Below are 18,199 nucleotides of genomic sequence, written 5' to 3'. Positions count from 1 at the left end.
AATTTTCTGAATGACAATTTATGGTATATAAACGTCATGTATTTCTTTTCTAATGTTTGCAAAAATTTATCTTATAAAATGCCAGTTGATTTGTAGAGATATTTTCATGCGTTTTCTTAGTAATTTTCTGAAAGACAAATATGTTCTTAGTAATTATTTATTCAATGACGCAACTAGGGCGAGGCAAACAGAGTACCATGCTCTGGGCACCATTATCAGAGATAAATCCATTACTTTTAAGAGGAATGTACAAATTTTTTTTATTTGCTGTTATATCCCAGATTCTTAAACTCTTCGTATAGATCATACGCGTTTTACTCACAAACATTTGTTGTTTAGAGATGAAGTACCGATATGTCCGATATTCCATGTAGACTTTACCGTTTTACACATTTTAATACAATGTCCCTCATTTAATCATCGCAATCATTTGTTTTCTTCGTCATCATCATTAACGCTTCTAGACTTAGGGGGTGAATATCCCCAACAAAGTATTTTTCGTTTCTTGAAAATCATTGGTTTTTATAATTCTATTTAGATTTTATTGCTTTTTGAAACCGTCTCTGCTCCGATTTCTTGTTTTACTTACCAATTTTACATGTTGAATTTTAAAAACATTGCAAAATTCAATCTGTTTTTTTATCTGGCTTTTAAACTGCTATTGAATTGATTTTAACCATTTGCCTGTCGTACTTAGCCAAAATTTGACTCTTGAGCTAATAAAATCCAATAAATCAATCAACTCAGATTCTTAAAAAGTGAAATGTCTCTAACAAAATTTGTTAGAGAAAATAAAGAGAAAAGTTTTTTTGATAACCTAGGAGCCTATTGAAGCTAGATTTCTCGAAAGAAAATACAGTGTATTGACACTTTGACAAACAAAGTGACAGCACTAAAGGTATGATTATCCAAAACCTCATCTCTAAAAGAGGAAAATCGTTGATTAGGTCTTTTACAAAGATTTGTATATCTAGGAGAATGAGATACACTTGATCACTGTCTGATCTTCGTAGAAAATGGCAGATAATACGCCAATTAACTTTACCGAATATCTCATGATTTTACACGGTAAGTATGAGAATAGAATGAATTAATTTCTATATTTTATAATTATCTCATATTTGCTCCTTCTAAGGTTTGTGGCAAGCAATTAAACAAAAAAGAATATTTCCAAATTTCATTTTACAGAAATTAAGGATGGAATAAAATACTTTCACTCTTTTCGTAAAGTTTAAAGAGAATCGGTTTCGTAAAAGAAGTAAATTCTTAATACTGTCTCGCTTTCTTTATTCTGTTTTAATTGTGAACATTTACATACAATGGCATAATTCTGTGTTTCCTTGTAAGAAATAAATCATCACCCTTTGCTAACTGAGGGATGTTATCTAAAAGATCATTTACATTTTTTTTTAATTCTAAATATTTATCCTTTAGGGAGTGAAGCAATTAAAATACAGTGAATTCTTGCTTCCTGTTACGATTCTTTAAAAAGCTATAGTAAGAAATGGATTTTAAACTTTACAAATTTTGCGATTTACTAATTTTTTTTATTTTTTTTTTTTGAAGAGAACTGGAATTCAGTGCAGTAGTGACAATTGGCATTATATGCTATTGCCTAAAATTGCTTGGCTGAGAGAACGGCAGTGAAAAGATTTAAAAAATTGCTATTGGTCTAAATTCCAAATGAATAGTTTATAAAAAATACACAAAAGTCTGAAAATACAAATTCTATAGATTTTAAAATATAAGAATAGTATCAGCATTTTATCTAGTATAATTATTCGTGCACTATTCTCTTTCATTCTGTTCACTTAGTACAGTACGATTAATTCAGATAAACAAATGTCTGCACATAAATTAATTATTTGCCGAAAACCGGAAAAAAGCAAGATTTCAGTTGTTCCTTTTCCCGAAGTTAGCTGCAAATATACAATTATGACAAATGCTAAATAATCAAAAAATGAAAAATAATTTTGCTTTCTCATTGTATATTTATTGCATGTTCTTTTACAGTGAACTATGAATTTCTAAATAATTCCTTAGAAATATTGATTTGTCACAATCAAAGCAAAAGGGAATTGTCTTTCTTCCCACCACCCCTAGTCACTCATGTTTTCATAGGAAGAGCATCTGCCGATGTATCTTCTAATTCCTAACTACAACATATATACACAAAAATATTATATCAGTAGTCTTCAAACAAAACTTTGAGCATTTTATCTTTTAGGAGATTTAAATGGAATTAAAAACTATGTCACAACATTAGCTTTTAAAATAAATTTTTCAGTTGTACACGCTTGGTAATTTGAATGTAGTGAATTCTTCAGTTTGAGACTATTGCACAGTTTTCCAGAAAACTGATTGATTTGTTCTAGAAAAAAAAGATAAAAATCAAAATTATTCCAAATCTCCAGCAGTGCTTATTCATGCTCCACTTAAATAGAGTCTGAGGGAGGTCGCAAGTGCAGTAAATAAAGCAGCCTTTCATTTGTCGCTCCATCTCAGCGGAAAACCAAACGCCACATCGGAAGACATCTAGACAATTCAGTAGGAACCAAGCGTGATTGATAATGTGAAACAATATGACAACATTGTGTTTCTTTGTATCAAAATTCGTACCGTCAGTAATTAGTGAATGAGCACTAAAGGAGGTGGCGAAGGAACCCGCGCATACACAGAGACGGACAAAAAAAATATGCAGACGGCCTCTTAAAAAAAGAAAAAATAGCAAAGGAGGAATAGCTTCAGACACAAAGTAACAAAATTACCTACCGCGATTGTGGCATCAGTAATATTTCTCAGACGATGCGTGTAAGTATACCCCGATATTGCTCGTTATATTGAGATTGATCACTGTTTACGAAATAAAACGCGGAATTTTAAAAATACTGAATTACAGCTTCGAGTGGGCTTCCTTCTTCATTTCGAGCGTCCTGACAATGATTGATGGGCGAGTTACTTCTAGCTCCTAGAAGGTCGAGAGTTTGTAAGGAGGGGTATAAAAAAATAAAAATGCTCGAGGATGCCGCGACATTTCAACAGAAACGTTATTGCTGCAGCAACGAACAGGACTTCCTCGAGTGTTCTGCTGGCAGGCTTCGCTTTCTTCTTCTGCTAGTAGACATGGTGCACCAAATATCGGTGATGTCATGCCATTGTGCCTTCTTTTGTCAGACAAAGAAGAAAGGTTACGCAACTGTAAATTGTAGTGTCTCAGTCGTTTCCTTACTTTGCACTGCTTGATCTAAATTGCTCTATTTTGAAAAAGTCAACAGCCGAATGCTTTTGTATCTTCGAATAAAATGTTTGCCATTTCTAATTTTGACTTAATATTTTGTTCTCACTAATAAAATAATTCCTTTTTAATAAATTCGCAAAAGATTTTTCGCAGTCAGTGACGGATTTTAGATTAGGCAGCAGCCTAAGACCGCTAGGCTGAGAAGGTGCCTCAAAGCAAGCCGATTAAAAAACATTTTCCTAGTTCCTAAATAAATAAGTTTATAAAAAATACAAATTTTGTGAGTGTTAAAATATTTGAAAAAAAACTATCAAGTAGTCAGTCTCTTGTGTTTCATTATGTTCACTTAGTTATTATTGAATGTTTATAAATTCTGAACCTCTGAACCAATAATATTGTATATAAAAATGGATACTGGGAAGACGAATTATTAAAAATTAGGACGATATATTTTTACAATAAATAATAATTTAAATTTATTAAAAATATGTGGATATGTAAAACTGAACTGATCATCTTATCAAAAGAAAGGACCTCATAATGCGGATTGCCTAGGGTCACAAAATACTTAAATCCACCCCTCGACATGTTCTCGAGATACTAGTGATAATTCATTTTTAGCAAGAAAAAAAATCGGTAAATTTTTGAAGGACTTTTTTTTTTTTTTTTTGCTGAAAATAGTAATTACAATGATCTAAAGAGGAATTTCAAAGAACTGGGGATTTCCACATCTTTCCTAGACAATAAACAAAATACCATAAATCTTGCATTTGTCAGTAAGTTTTAATTTCGTATATTTTCTCTCCGGTGGGTTCTCATAGTTTTATACCTCTTCCGAATCAGTGGTATATGCAGTATTTTGTACCTCTAGACAGTGTACATTATGAGACCTCTCTTTTATAAGCTCAACAAATGTGTTTCTTAGTTCAATGAATCGCTTACTTAATGAACATGCTAGGGATTAATATTTTCGTATAATTTTCTTTATTTCAAATACTGCATTTTAAGAGAATGCATATTTTTTATTTATCAGTTTATTTATACGGCTCCTGATTGTGTGACATTGACATTTGTAAAATATATTAATTAAGCTGAAGCTCAGTATTTATAAATATTGTAACAAACGAGTGAATGTAACAGAACGAATGTGTACCTATCAATTATTGGTCAGAGAGTCAATATTGTCCTAAATCTTTTAATACATATAATTTACATTTTTCATAAATTCAGCTATTTGGTAACTAGACTAATATTATTTTTTAATCGATCAGTCTGAGGTCCTCTTCAGTCTAGTAACTATAGGCCTTGTCAGCGTAGTCGGAAACCTGCCACTGTACCGGCCACATAAGTAAATCAATCTATCATATGAATTCCCTTAAATTAAAATATGGTCCAATCATAACAAGTTAAAATTCTCTGATTAAATATTCATTTTGAGTACGGTTTTGAAGTTAATTACCTTTCTCAAAAACATTTCAGATACAATCGCTGGATATTTTTTTTTTTTTGCCTATTTTACATATGTTTTTCTTTAATACATCTTCCTTGCTTCTGTATAGTTTTTTCAGATTTGTGATTTTGATAATCAAATTTCATTTTTCAAAGATAATTATTTTTTTATTATTAAGACAAACAGCGCCCTCTATAGTAAAAAGTTAAAAACGGTGATTTAAAGTCTATTATTTCTCTAGATTCATCATTTCGAGCTTTGCAAATGATTTTCAGAAATTTTAATAAACAATTAATAAACTATTTTAATGCTCTTCTTTACATAAGAATCCTTTCCTGGAACTTATGCGACTTGTAAAAGAAAAATTTAATTCAGTAAAAAAAAAATATTCAGCAGCATTCTATCACTCATAATTTTTATTACCTTTTTCATTGTAAAATTTATTTAAAAAATGCTTTGTTCCAAAAATTTATAGATCAGAGACAGAAATAATTTATTAAATAATTAAAAGCTATCTATTCAATTCAGTAGCATATTCCAATTTTGTCCAAAGTTTAAATTAACTATTTCCTCTAAAATATCAAGCAGTTCTATTTTAGAAAAAAAGTAGCAGTTTATATTTTATTTAAATCTCAGTTTTATATTTATAATAATAAAAAGAAATCGATGTTATTTGTTTGAAAACTGTCTTTCACATTTTTACTAACCATTCATTAAACAAGAGTTGCGGTTAAAAAATAACCGGATTGATGTTTTCGAAATTTGAATGTTTAATTTTTAACAACTTCAAAATTAATTCAGTTTTACTCCATCCCTACATGACTTCATACAAACATTCTAAAGTTCGATGCCGTTTTTTATTTCATTTACTGAAAATCTTTTCATTAACTCCACCCCTTTTGCTTTCACTGCATCTACAATCTCCAACCTGGGTTCTTTCAGTCCTGACCTAGCCATAAGAAATTAATAAAAATCTCTTTGGGGACAAGATGAAGTGATAAGATTAGTGTTTCAAGATGGGCTTTCTGTTTGGGGCAGAATCACCTTAATAGATATCGCAATAAAATAATTAATAGAAAGGCTTTTAAACTATTTATTCTCATTAAAAGTTACATGAGATTATGAACATTATTTACAATCAAATAATTACTTAGGATACGAATTATTAGGCTACCTGTCGCTTTCCATTCAGATATTTCTGATGCTCGACACACAATCACCACACTTGCAGGTATTTAAGAAGATTCTCAACAGTGCCATCTGGAAGAGGAGAAATCTGTAACAGACACCTGAATTGTAAGCTTTGACTTGCTGGTGAGGACAATACTTGTTTCACCACAGATTAGATCGCTTCCTTAGTACCCATTCAAGCAGAATTGTAAAGACATTGTGTAATATTGTTCGTTGATTCTTTGATCAATATAAACAATCCTTAAGATCCGTGGTGGTTTCGATATTTTAAGATTCTTGGCTGTTTCCATTATAAGACTTTTCTTTAAATGGATGGGACAATTTAATTCCACATTTCAACAAATTTTTAACATGTTAATGATTTATTTCAGGTTAATCTTTTGGTCTATGTTGAAAAGTTATATTATGTATATATTGCTAAAATATCAAATATATATTTTATTCCGTATTATTAATTTCTGAGCAGTCTTCTTCATAAATCTGTTTGAAATTTGTCTCTAAGCCTATTTTTTTGGGAAGTTACATTGATTTTTATACTTGCATAATAAATGTTTTAATGACGTTTTCTCAAATTCTACATTTTTGCAGAATTTTCTTACAGAAAATATTGCAAATTAAAATCTAAAGCACCTATACTTTTTGTTCAAATTCGGTGTAATAATTTCTCCATGTGTTCTGCAGCTCCTGAACTAGAGAATAAGCAACTATTAACATAAGTATTAAAAATATTTTATAGTTCTTTTGACGCTTCCCAATGCGAAACCCTCTAGCATTTCATGTATCTATCATTTGATTCTCAACATTCAAAAATTGGGTACAAATACAGATTATTCTTTTAGCTTAATATCTATATTACATAATTCTTGAACTATCAGCAAAATTTTGAACAAATCATTAGATAAATTTTTTAACTAGAAAGTTTTTGTTTTATTTCTCTTTTTAACAAAAAGAAGTCACTTTTTTTTCCTTTTCTTAAAATTTTTGACATTGGTTTGATAATTGGTTTATTTTGATTTCACTGACGTTCTTTCATTTTTTTTAAGTAAAGATCAAAAAAAGATATTTCAGTTTTACAGCACTATGTAAAATATTCATCCTGAATGTACTGAATTACCTTAATTTTATTAACTTGTTGAAATTATGTAATATCTCTAGACTACCTGGAATCCACATTTGCATATATTATTATTGATGTTCGGTATTTATAAAAACTAAAAACGAAAATTATAAGAACTTACCCAATTAAACATGAAAATCTGATGTTATCCTGATATTTTATAATTGTATTTTTAATAATTTGTATTTTTACATATTTATTTATTTATTCGAAAAAAATGATGTTTAATTGACCTGCTTGCGGTTCCTTCTCAGTCTAGTGGCTCTAGGTGGCTGCCTAGTCGAAAATCCGCTACTACCTTAGATATCAAAAATAAATATATCGGAACTTTGTTCAGTCAAGACGTGAGTCAAATCAAACTCTTTTCGACTTTATTCAAGCTTATCAAAAACCGATGTATTTCACAAACATTAACTTCCATATATCTGTTGCAATAATGAGTGTTTCGTCATGAATTTCCTATTTTTAAAGATTTTAACACGCAAAGCAGTACGAAATTAATAGTGACATCCTACGACATCGATAAATTATTACATATTCATGACTGATTATTTAATTTAACTTCATCAACATTGTGAGATTTTGTCGATGTTTCACAACATGTCGAATTTTTCACGTGCACCATTTGATCTGAAGAGTGTCGAAGATCTGCGATGCATCTAAGAAACTACATGAATTAAAGTCAATTCAATATTACAACTAATTCCTACCTGCCAGTTGAGAACGGGGAGTATAATACAACAGTGCAGTCATTAAAACAGTCATCCGTTAAAATTGAAATCTGGTCTATCCGTTAAGACTTCACACCATTTTGCATAAATCAGGGTTTTCCCGATTAACTTCTAAAAACAATAGGATTCTTGCAAATTAGCGCATGACTTAAATGCGCCAACTACTTACTTGTATTAGCTACAACAATGGGCCCTATGATACTTCTGCTAAATACAAATTATTTTTGAACAAAGTATTGAACATCAAATGAATTCCATTACTTTCTTAATGATTCGCAACTTTTGAAGCTGGGGTGCCATCTATTTTTACTAACAAATAAGAATTGTATAAAGAAAAATTCTTGACCTTACACATTATTTATGTTATTCAATTAAAAAAGCACTTAAATTTTCTTCTAGTTCAAAACATGTTACATGGTAATGTTTTAAAGCTGATTCGTATGTGGGATCTTCATTTGGTTCGATTGATCAGCCATTGATTTTATATTACAGGTTTGATAGAAAGAATACTAGGTTGAAAATACTGTCACGTTAATGAAAGAAATGGGAAAGTCTATTTTGAAGTTAGCGTTCAAAGAAAGAATTTCTTTTTATTGTTATTATAACCTTAACGTAGATAAAAGCGATTAACAGCCCTGACGGAACAATAAAACTGATCTGAATTTTATAACAATAATAAACATTTGTTCAAATTTGGTTTAAAATTAATTTAAAAAATAAGAGAAAAAAATGACTCAGAAACAAAATTATGTCATTCTAAAGTCGTTTCTTTTAAATTTTAACTGCCGTAAAACTGGCTTTTTTGCAATGCTATGTATGCTTCGAAGTCATCGAGAAAAGCATTCTCATTCAGTTCTTTTCTGGACACCCTGTAGTTTCTCTGCAATAGAAAGTCTCGTGTTGCGAAGCAGCCTTTAGAGATTTAGCACTTTTTAATATTGGACCTCGAAGAAATGATGACTTAAACTTAATGTTCAGTCATTAACTTGTAGATTTTTTTTCCCTGCCAAGTTTTAAAAGAATTTTCACTAAACTCCAGAAAATACTCGATTTTCAAGGTAGAAAGAACAGAGCAGAGTTGGTTCTATTTTCTCTGTATATATAATTAATATTGAATACTTTTTCCTCTACAATTTAAAAGCTGTTGGATATCTGTCACAAGTACCGCATAAAAATAGTGATTAAAAATACTGATTTTTCGAAAGAGAAATTGAAAATCGCCCGAAATTGAAGAGGTAACATCTAAATTGAAAACATAAAAGTTTATTGAGAATGGACATTAATTTTTAATTGTAGTTGAATAACCAACTTCATATCCTACATGTATCAAAGTAATGAGTTCTGACACAAAACAGATCCAATATGCGCAGTGGCTCCATTTAATAAAGATCTTGAACTAATTCCTATAGCAACGCAACACATTTCGGACTGATAGAAACATATCAAAAACGATTTGTTACAATTTTATGCCGCCAATCTTTTTCTTATCTTTACTCTTTAACACCTGTTGAATTGTAAAATCCGACTGTCGCGACTGCTAAAATCGCAAATTTAATTTCGATTCCACTAAATACCTTCAGCGTGCTTAAGGAGATTCAGGTTAAATCCGTAAAATCACTAACGTCTTCTTGATGATGTGGCAAAAATAGAATGGTTCGAAAAATAGAAAGCAGCTTAGCTAGATAAATGTCTAGTCTTAAAGTTCCTAAAATAGATCCAACACTCATTATATGGAAGTAAATGACCGATTGCCGATGGAATCCAGTCTTCATGCCGTGACTGTCAATTCCACAGCGATCCTAAATTAGACATAGACTGAGGTAGTTCCTATTAAATGACAGCGGCAATTTCCAATTTGTTTTTCTGCAGCTGCAAAAATGATCGCTTATCTAACTAATCATACCTGTGATTTTGAATTCTTGCATCATAAGACAAAAAAAAAATGTGCAAGATGACTGAATACTTAATGATTGTAATTTGGCATGTAAATATAAAAAATACTGATTACTTTTTATGTAACCAATAGCACTAAATGTTTGGTCCAATTTTGTATAGGAAAGTGAACTTAACTTTAAATATAAATTATACGATTTATAATATCAAAATATTATATCATATATTTATAATGTCAAAATCTCCTTGAAGATGGCAGCACGTTTATATTTTTCGTAGCGAGTGGATAGAATATTAATCACTTATTACACATTTTTTCTCATAAAAGTAAGCCAGTGTGCTAACAATAATACCTTTGATGTCAATAATTAATTATCATTATGATAACACTTTGAAAGCACATGAAGATAAATTAAAATCATTATGGCTATGTGTGGCACCAGTTGTTTAAGAGGAGTTATTCTACATTTCCTCTTAAACAACTGGGCCGAATTCATCCAAACTTTGAGCATGTATTACTTAAGACGAGAGAAAAAACACTGTAAACAAATGTAAAACTGTAAAAATACAAAAGTAAATTAATTATTCTTTTACTCAGAAATTAATTGAAGTTTTGTCAGTTTTCCAAAGTAACCTTGGAGAACATTATCTTAAAAGAAACATTTTTACAACATCTTAAAAATTCAAAATTTTATCTTTTCGATAATATCAATTTCGTCTCTGTGCACTTTTTCTCCAATATTTATTAACTTTTCAAAATATAATAAATAATTGAATGGATGTAGATAGTTTTAAAATAAGAAAATGTACAGGTACTCTGTTTCTAGGCAACGGTGAAATTTTGAACTACCCTACCTTTATTTTTTGATATTTTTTTTATACTTCTGGCAACGTTTTGATCGGTTTTCAAAGGCAATTTGTGTCCTATTTGTAGCATTTTTTTTTCGCTTGTTTAAAAACCACAATACACACAAATAATTGCTACCAGAACACATTGTTACTATTCTAGAATGACGCTAAAAGAAAAATTTTAAAGCCGATTATTAATATTTTATATCCGGAACTATCCTATTAATATAATTCATTGATATGAGAAAATAAGTTATTAGGATGTTGTACTTTTTTTCATGAATAAAATAAATTTAATTATCAAATTAAAATTCACTTAAATTTTCTGCGTTTGGATGAGACCTGCAATCAATTAATGTTAGAATTCGATTATTCTAACTTGGCATCAAGGCATACCTTCTTGGGATGACTAGAAATTGTTTTTGTTGCCTCTTTAAGTTAATTTAATTTTGTGACTCCATTTGATTTGCAAGAACCATGTTTGATTTCCAAGAAGGAAAGAAGTATCTTTAAAGTTTCAGTGTATTAATATTAGGATTTTTTATCTATTCAATTTAGTTTATAGAAAAGTGGAATCAAAAAATTTTCCGCAGCAGTATGATTAACAAGTCATCGGGTATTGCAAACTGTATAAAGTATTCGTATTTTTTAAAAAACATTGTAATTTTACCATTATGTTTAAAATAGCATTTAAACTGTTAACTTCTTTTGGGTGAGAAAAAAAAACCCTTTTAAATATGATTCGAAATTAAATGCTTTTGATTTTTTTTTTATTTTGTTATAAAATTTTCACGCAAGAACTTTAAATAGATAAAAACTTAAATCAATAAAAAAAATTTGGTTTTTGAATTTGGAATTAAAAAAAGAGGATGAAAAATTTACCTTGTTTAACCGTCCGATACAGAGCTTAATTCAATGCAGCCGAATGATGAAGCCCTGTTTCGGAACTGAAGTGGTTCAAGATTCGAAACCAATACCATCGATGAACCGCCGTGTATAGAATACATAGTCCTAGGTTAATTCGTCAAGGTTCTCTCGCTGATAAAACGTGGAAGTTTAGAGAGGGCCGTTTTTAGTATATATAAGGGGTGGCGAATCTTTATGGATCAACGTGCCATTTTTTCTAAAGAAATGTTTAATGAGGTATAGACGTGCCGTCAAATAATTTTGACTTGTGATTATTGGGTAAATAATAAGACAAAATACTAACAACTCTTTATTTACTATGAAAAAATACATTTTGTACTGTATAGTAGTAAAGGTTTTAGTTATAAGTGTAATTCAAATTAAAGTAACATTAGTGTGGCCTCTTTTGTTGCAGATTAGGTGACAACTTATAATTTATATTAGGATGGCAAGATGTTACTTTTCGCAGAATGCATGCTGAATTGGAGTCATCTGCCAAACGATTTCTAAACGAGTCTTTAATGTTATTCATTTCTGAAAATAATGACTCGCAAGCATAGGTAGATGAAAATATGATTAAAATAGCATGGACCAGCTTCACCAAACCGTTAATGTGTCTGGAATCGAATTCCAAGTTTCCAAAATTTCGTTACTGGCATATTTACTTATATTGCTTGTTAATCTTTCTGCTTCAATTAATTCCAACTTTTTCCTTGTTTCAATACATTTTTCAATCTATACGGACTGGAAATCAATCAGTTGCATTTCAAATTCTTTAATTTCCAACTAATAGAATTGGGACTAATTCAATTTATCAAATGAAGTCACATCAGGGTACATAATAAACTTGAGCTTTCCGATAATTCTTTGAACTGAGAACATCTCGCTGAAAATTCCTTGATTGAAGAATCAATTACGGAAATAAATTCTTCAATAACTTTTTCTTCGTCTAGTTTCTCATGTGCATCTAAATCTTTGATATATATATATATATATATATATATATATATATATATATATATATATATATATATATATATATATATATATATATATATATATTCAAATTTAGGAAGTACTTGTAGTTTCTTGTAATAATATCGTTCCTGAAAACATGCAGTCCAACGCCAAAAAAGTGAATGAGGTCCATCATGACGATAACTGTTTAATTTGTGCCTTGAAGTTTTACTTTCAATTCATTGAAATGTTGGCATGTGTCTGTTAAAACATTCATTTTGAGAGCCACATAATATCCTCATTTTGCAGAAACAGCCTGATTTCTTCCAAGCAGTCGACAAATCTTTGAAGTACGTTCCCGCGTCTCAACCAGCGAACATTATTAAACATTAGTAAGCCATTATACACCAAGTTGACTTCATCCACAAAGCTTCAATTAAAGTCTTTTCGCTTACTTCAAACCTATTCCATCATTATTACTTTCGCTTATTTAAAGCCTACGACGATATGAGGTTAACTATTTTTGTGACTAATGCCTTTACATTATCGAGAAATGTTAAAGCACTCTTAACACAAGGCTTGTTGGTGAATAATGCAGTGAAATTCAAGAATCGAATGCCCTCCCTACGTCTGTTTGAAATAAACTAATGAAAACATTTTTTTTTTTTCTTTCTCAGCAAGCGAATTTTTAACAGCCGTACAAATGCTTTTTAAAAACTGGAATGGGAACAATCGCATTTGTTCGTAATACTTTATAGTGAACTTTGTTATTTTGAACCAAAATGCAAACCGTTTTGATCGGTGGTGTACACAAAATATTGTGTCGCGTGCCACTGGTTTGGAATTCCTGGTATATATCCACGCCACAAAATAATCTAATGTTGTTTTAAAGCCTAACATATATATATATATATATATATATATATATATATATATATATATATATATATATTAATAATAAAGATGTGTGAAAGTTGGACTAACTTTAGTTGCAATTTAAATGCAATGTGTGCAAATAAATCAAAATACTTACACAACGAAACGAAATGTTATCTATACGCAACAACGCTATAAAATCAAAAATAACTATGCATTGCATAATAAATAAGCAACTCCTGTCAGATTATAAAGAGTAATTGAGGCTAATGGCGGTTTCCTAATTAGGCAGCTGCCTAGAGTCTTCCGCTCGTTAGGCGATTTGAAATATCATTATCCTAGCTCCCAAATAAATACATTTTTAAAAAGTGCTAATACCATGATTACAAAATATTAGGATAATATTAACATTTTGTCAAGTATTACATTCCTCTATGTGTGTCATCACTTTCAATTAATTATTGCATTTATAAATATCTAACTTCTATTTAAATAATATTGTATACAAAGCATTGATATAGTGCAGTCATAAGCTCATAATACAAATAATCATATCTCGCAAAGCAACTTAAAAAGTTAACTCATAACTCATTAATATGATGATTAAATTAAAAGTATGATAAAATTTGCCAGTTTATCAAAAGATGAGCGTAATAATGCACACGCTGTAAAATGTCTAAATTTGCCAAGGGATTCGGATAAGAATTTTACGTTGTCAAGTAAAAACAATCAAGCTTATCAAAATTATCCGATTTCGGAACTAAATATATCCAGAATTTAACTGTACAGTTAATGTATAGTTTATTAAAGGTCATAAAATTATTTCATACTGTAATTACTATTTAGCGTATCAATATTTGTGAAATATTCATAAAAATATACACTTTATAAAAAATTTATGCTTTTTTTTTATTATTCTCCTGCTAATTAGCAAGTTTGATCTTTCAAATCTTCAAAACTCCAATTATAAAAGGCAATAAAAATGCTTAATTATTTAATATTTTTATACAACAATAAATAATTGTAATTAATGTTTATTTACAATATCTATTTACATTATTTTGTATTTTTCCACTTTCCAATGATTTTACGTCATATGATAATTTGAGAATTATTATTTGATATTGATTATCTAGTTCAGTCGAATTATCATCAAAAGTATATAAAAAAACATATGGAAATGTGTTGAAAAATAATATATGTATTCAAATGGAAAAAATACATAACATTTTTATTGATCTTAGCTTTTACGTTGGTCATTACAAGCAGATCACTATACCAAGAAACAGAGTATCGGATCGAATAAAAATGCAGGGATGAAAATTATAAATTCTATTTTAAATTCACATTCAAATAAAAATTATAAACCGAGAAAGATAAGAGTAAACTAATAATAAGTTCCAGGTATTAAAAGAACTATAAAATGAGCTCCGAAGATTTACCCTTTAAAAGGCCATTTCTTTCTAGTCATGCTATATTAAAATATTTTTAAGATCGAAATTTTTTTAATAGAAGTAATTCATTTAGCTTATTAGGTAAATTTAATTTGATTTATTAATTAATTTGGTTAATTAATAATTAAGTAACAAATCAAGACATATCATTTTGTGTAAGAAACTGGATCTTTTAGGATATTGTCTTATTGAAAAATTAGTGAGAACTTATGCCAATCAACATAATTTCATTCAAAGATTGATGAACTTGGTGGGAAGCATACTTCCCATGGTTTTAGAAAGGGTTAAAGTAGTATATGTTAGATGTAAATTTTCAAAAAAAATTTTTTTTAATCTGAGAGAACATTTTTGCAATTTCACTTAAATGCATTTACGCAGATGGGAATGTCTAGTAAAAATCTTGCATCCATATCTGCATTATTTTTTGAAAAATTCAATTTTTTAGAGAAAAGAAAAAGATCGTCGAAAAGTTTTTATAAGCACTACTTTTCTGTTTGGTTCAAATTTTGGAGTCGGAAAAACAATTCTTAAAGTGTTTTCCTATAATTTCAGATTCTACAAAATGTTTTTCTACTGTTTCTGTATACTCATGATTTAAAAATAAGTGATGGAAATTATATTTGAATGTTTGGGTTTGTTTCCATTATATTTAAAAGTAATTTTCGCATTGAGAACAGTAAAGAATAATTTTGCAAAACTAATCGCGATACTTTTCTTACAATAAGAATAATACAAATTACTTTTTTTATCTTTAAAAGTTTGGTACCATTTAATAAAATGTTTTACTAATTACTATTCTAATTTCAATATCTGATTAGATTCAAGTTTCGTTTTGAAACTATAGAGAAAAACTATTCTGGAATCGAATACATTTATTTTAAACAATGATCGGATAAGAAGGATATAGTAAAACATTTCTTCATCTCGAATTTTAAGAGCTTTAATATAAAATTTTGTTTGATTAAATAATATTTATCGATTTAAGAACATGATATTTTAATCTAGCTTAACCTCTTCAGAGACATTGACAAATATGTGTAGATTAGATTTTGCCTAAACAATGCCGAATTTATTTTGTGATCCCAAAAAGTGCACATTAAGAGATCACTTTTTAATAAAATAGAATATTTTAATATCGCAGCACAATTTTAATATGTTAATGATATGTTAGGTTAATATTTTTTTTTATTTTACTCATTTTGCTAATATGAATTTGTTTCCATTTATCCGTCATGACTTGAGAATAGTATTTATTAATTATTATTTTTATTAAAGTATTTATCAGTAGTATTTATTAATACAAAAAAAATTGCTGCTTAAAAATGGCTGTTATGAATGCAAATAATATAAATGATATTTTTAATATGTCTACAGCTAGGCATTTTTAAGCCGTTCTTTTATAAAACGATGAAAGTTGCTTAGATCCTAGTATTCTGATCATAAATTTTCCATATGTCTCGGTTAAAAATGATCACTTTATTTTGTTGAAATTTCTGAAGAATTTAAATGAGCGATTTTGACATACCTTACGAGAATGTGATTTTAATGAAGCGAAGTAGAATAATAGTGTTCTAAAAGAATTGACTGTATTGTAAAATGAGCCTTGAAATTCATTGAAAAAAAAGCGGAGGTTAAAACTGAAAAATAACGTTGTATCGTATAAATATTAAAAGATTGAAAGAAAAAAACTGCGTCTTGCGAAATGCATACAGTTCAATTGATTTTACTAAATCAGTAATTCAGTGGCGTAGCGAGGTTAATAGATGCACGGAGCACAACAGAATATTTTTTTCCCGACTTCCAGTCATCACCAGTGATTTGTAAATACAAAAAAAAAAAAAAAAAAAAAAAAACCTCGGTACATGACATTTTTTCGCCCCTTTTGATATTTCATTATAAAAAGTAGTATAAATAAAAGAATATTTTATTACATCGCTGTTAAAAAAAATTAACAGCAATAAAAAAATTTTTTAATTAATGCAAGTTCATTTTACTTTAAATTTTTGAAACAATGTCCGAAGGTCAGCTTTCAAAATGAAAGCAATTAAGTTTCATTGAGCTAATATGATTCTATAATTTTGTGTGAAAAAATATTGTAATTATCAAAAATATTCCAGCTAGAGATTTAGAAGAGATTTGAACCTTTAAGTTATTTTTTAGATCTGCTTATACAATTTTTTTTATTTATTTTTAGTCAAAATGTAGAGAATGCGTTCTGATTGATTTTGGCAAAACTCCATGTTTCAGAACCTCCCGAGTTCGAAAAATACATTTTGATATTGTGCCTGTTGGTCCATTTATCTCTCTGCGTCAAAAATGCTTTCAAGCAGACGAATGAAATTTTATACATAAATTTTAGACCCACTTCGTAGTTTTTTTTCATATTTTATACGAAATTGTTTCAGAAGTCTATTTGGCTGGTCGAATACAAATGAACTCGATAACGACAAAAAGTAAAGATCTAGATAAACAAAATTCGATAAGTATCTAAAATACAGATTCTTATAAAATTTTGAACCAAATCTATCTGGTTGGTTCGAAATTTCATAAGAATCCGTCTGTCAGCCTGTACTTCCTTATACATGCTAACACAATAACTCATAAACGCATTGTCTTAAATCAGTGAAATTCGGTATGTGATATTGTGACTACAACTATGACTCCATGCAAAATTTTGATTTCACTCGGTCGGGTAAAAGGTGTTCTAAAATACATGTTCTGTCTATAGATTAATAAATATGCATGATTCAAGCTGAAGATATGCATTTCACAATTGTTGCTTGCCAATATAAGATTTTTGCTCCCTTATCCAAGTTCCACACTTTTAGGCGGGGTATAAGGCCTAAAGGAGTAAGCGAGAAGGTATCGGGTAAACTATTCTTGCCGAATTCGAAATGTGTTTGTCTGTGCGTATGTGGGCACAAGGGCACAATAATTCAAAAAACGCAACCAGCTGAATAAATGGAATTTGAAATGTAGTCCTCGCGAATCCATCTTAAATTTTGAAATAATTCTGTCATGGACTGCACCCTTTATTAGTTTATCCATGTATTTATAAAACGCATTATTTCAAAATCACAAGTAGATAAATCAATAAAAATTTTAATGAAATAAGTCAATGATATTAAATCAAAACATACACTCGATTCACTTTTATATCTGAACATAAAAATCTTAACATTGGAAAAGCATAAAACATCCTATATTGAGAAATACTAGAAAGTCGAGACGTATTGGTCAAGCCAATTGATTTGGCTCCCGATTATTTTTTGATCTTACAAATACAGCAGTATATTTAGTAAAAGCAAAACTTAACGTGAAGGCATAATATATTTGTTTAATGTGGAACGAAAAATATACCAGCAGAAATTAGAGTTGAATATTGTTTCTCATTATTTTTATTTTAGATGATGACATAATACAATTGTTTTCATTTTTAGGTAGTCATTTTTTTAAATTTTATTACTGAAAGTACAGATACATTGCTGCAGTGGTATAAAAAGAGTATATGATATATTAGGCAGGTTATTTTTATAC

Source organism: Argiope bruennichi, chromosome 2, assembly GCF_947563725.1.
Source record: "Argiope bruennichi chromosome 2, qqArgBrue1.1, whole genome shotgun sequence".
Lineage (NCBI taxonomy): Eukaryota > Metazoa > Arthropoda > Arachnida > Araneae > Araneidae > Argiope > Argiope bruennichi.
The sequence above is the reverse complement of the archived record's forward strand: the minus strand, read 5'-3'. Positions refer to the sequence as shown.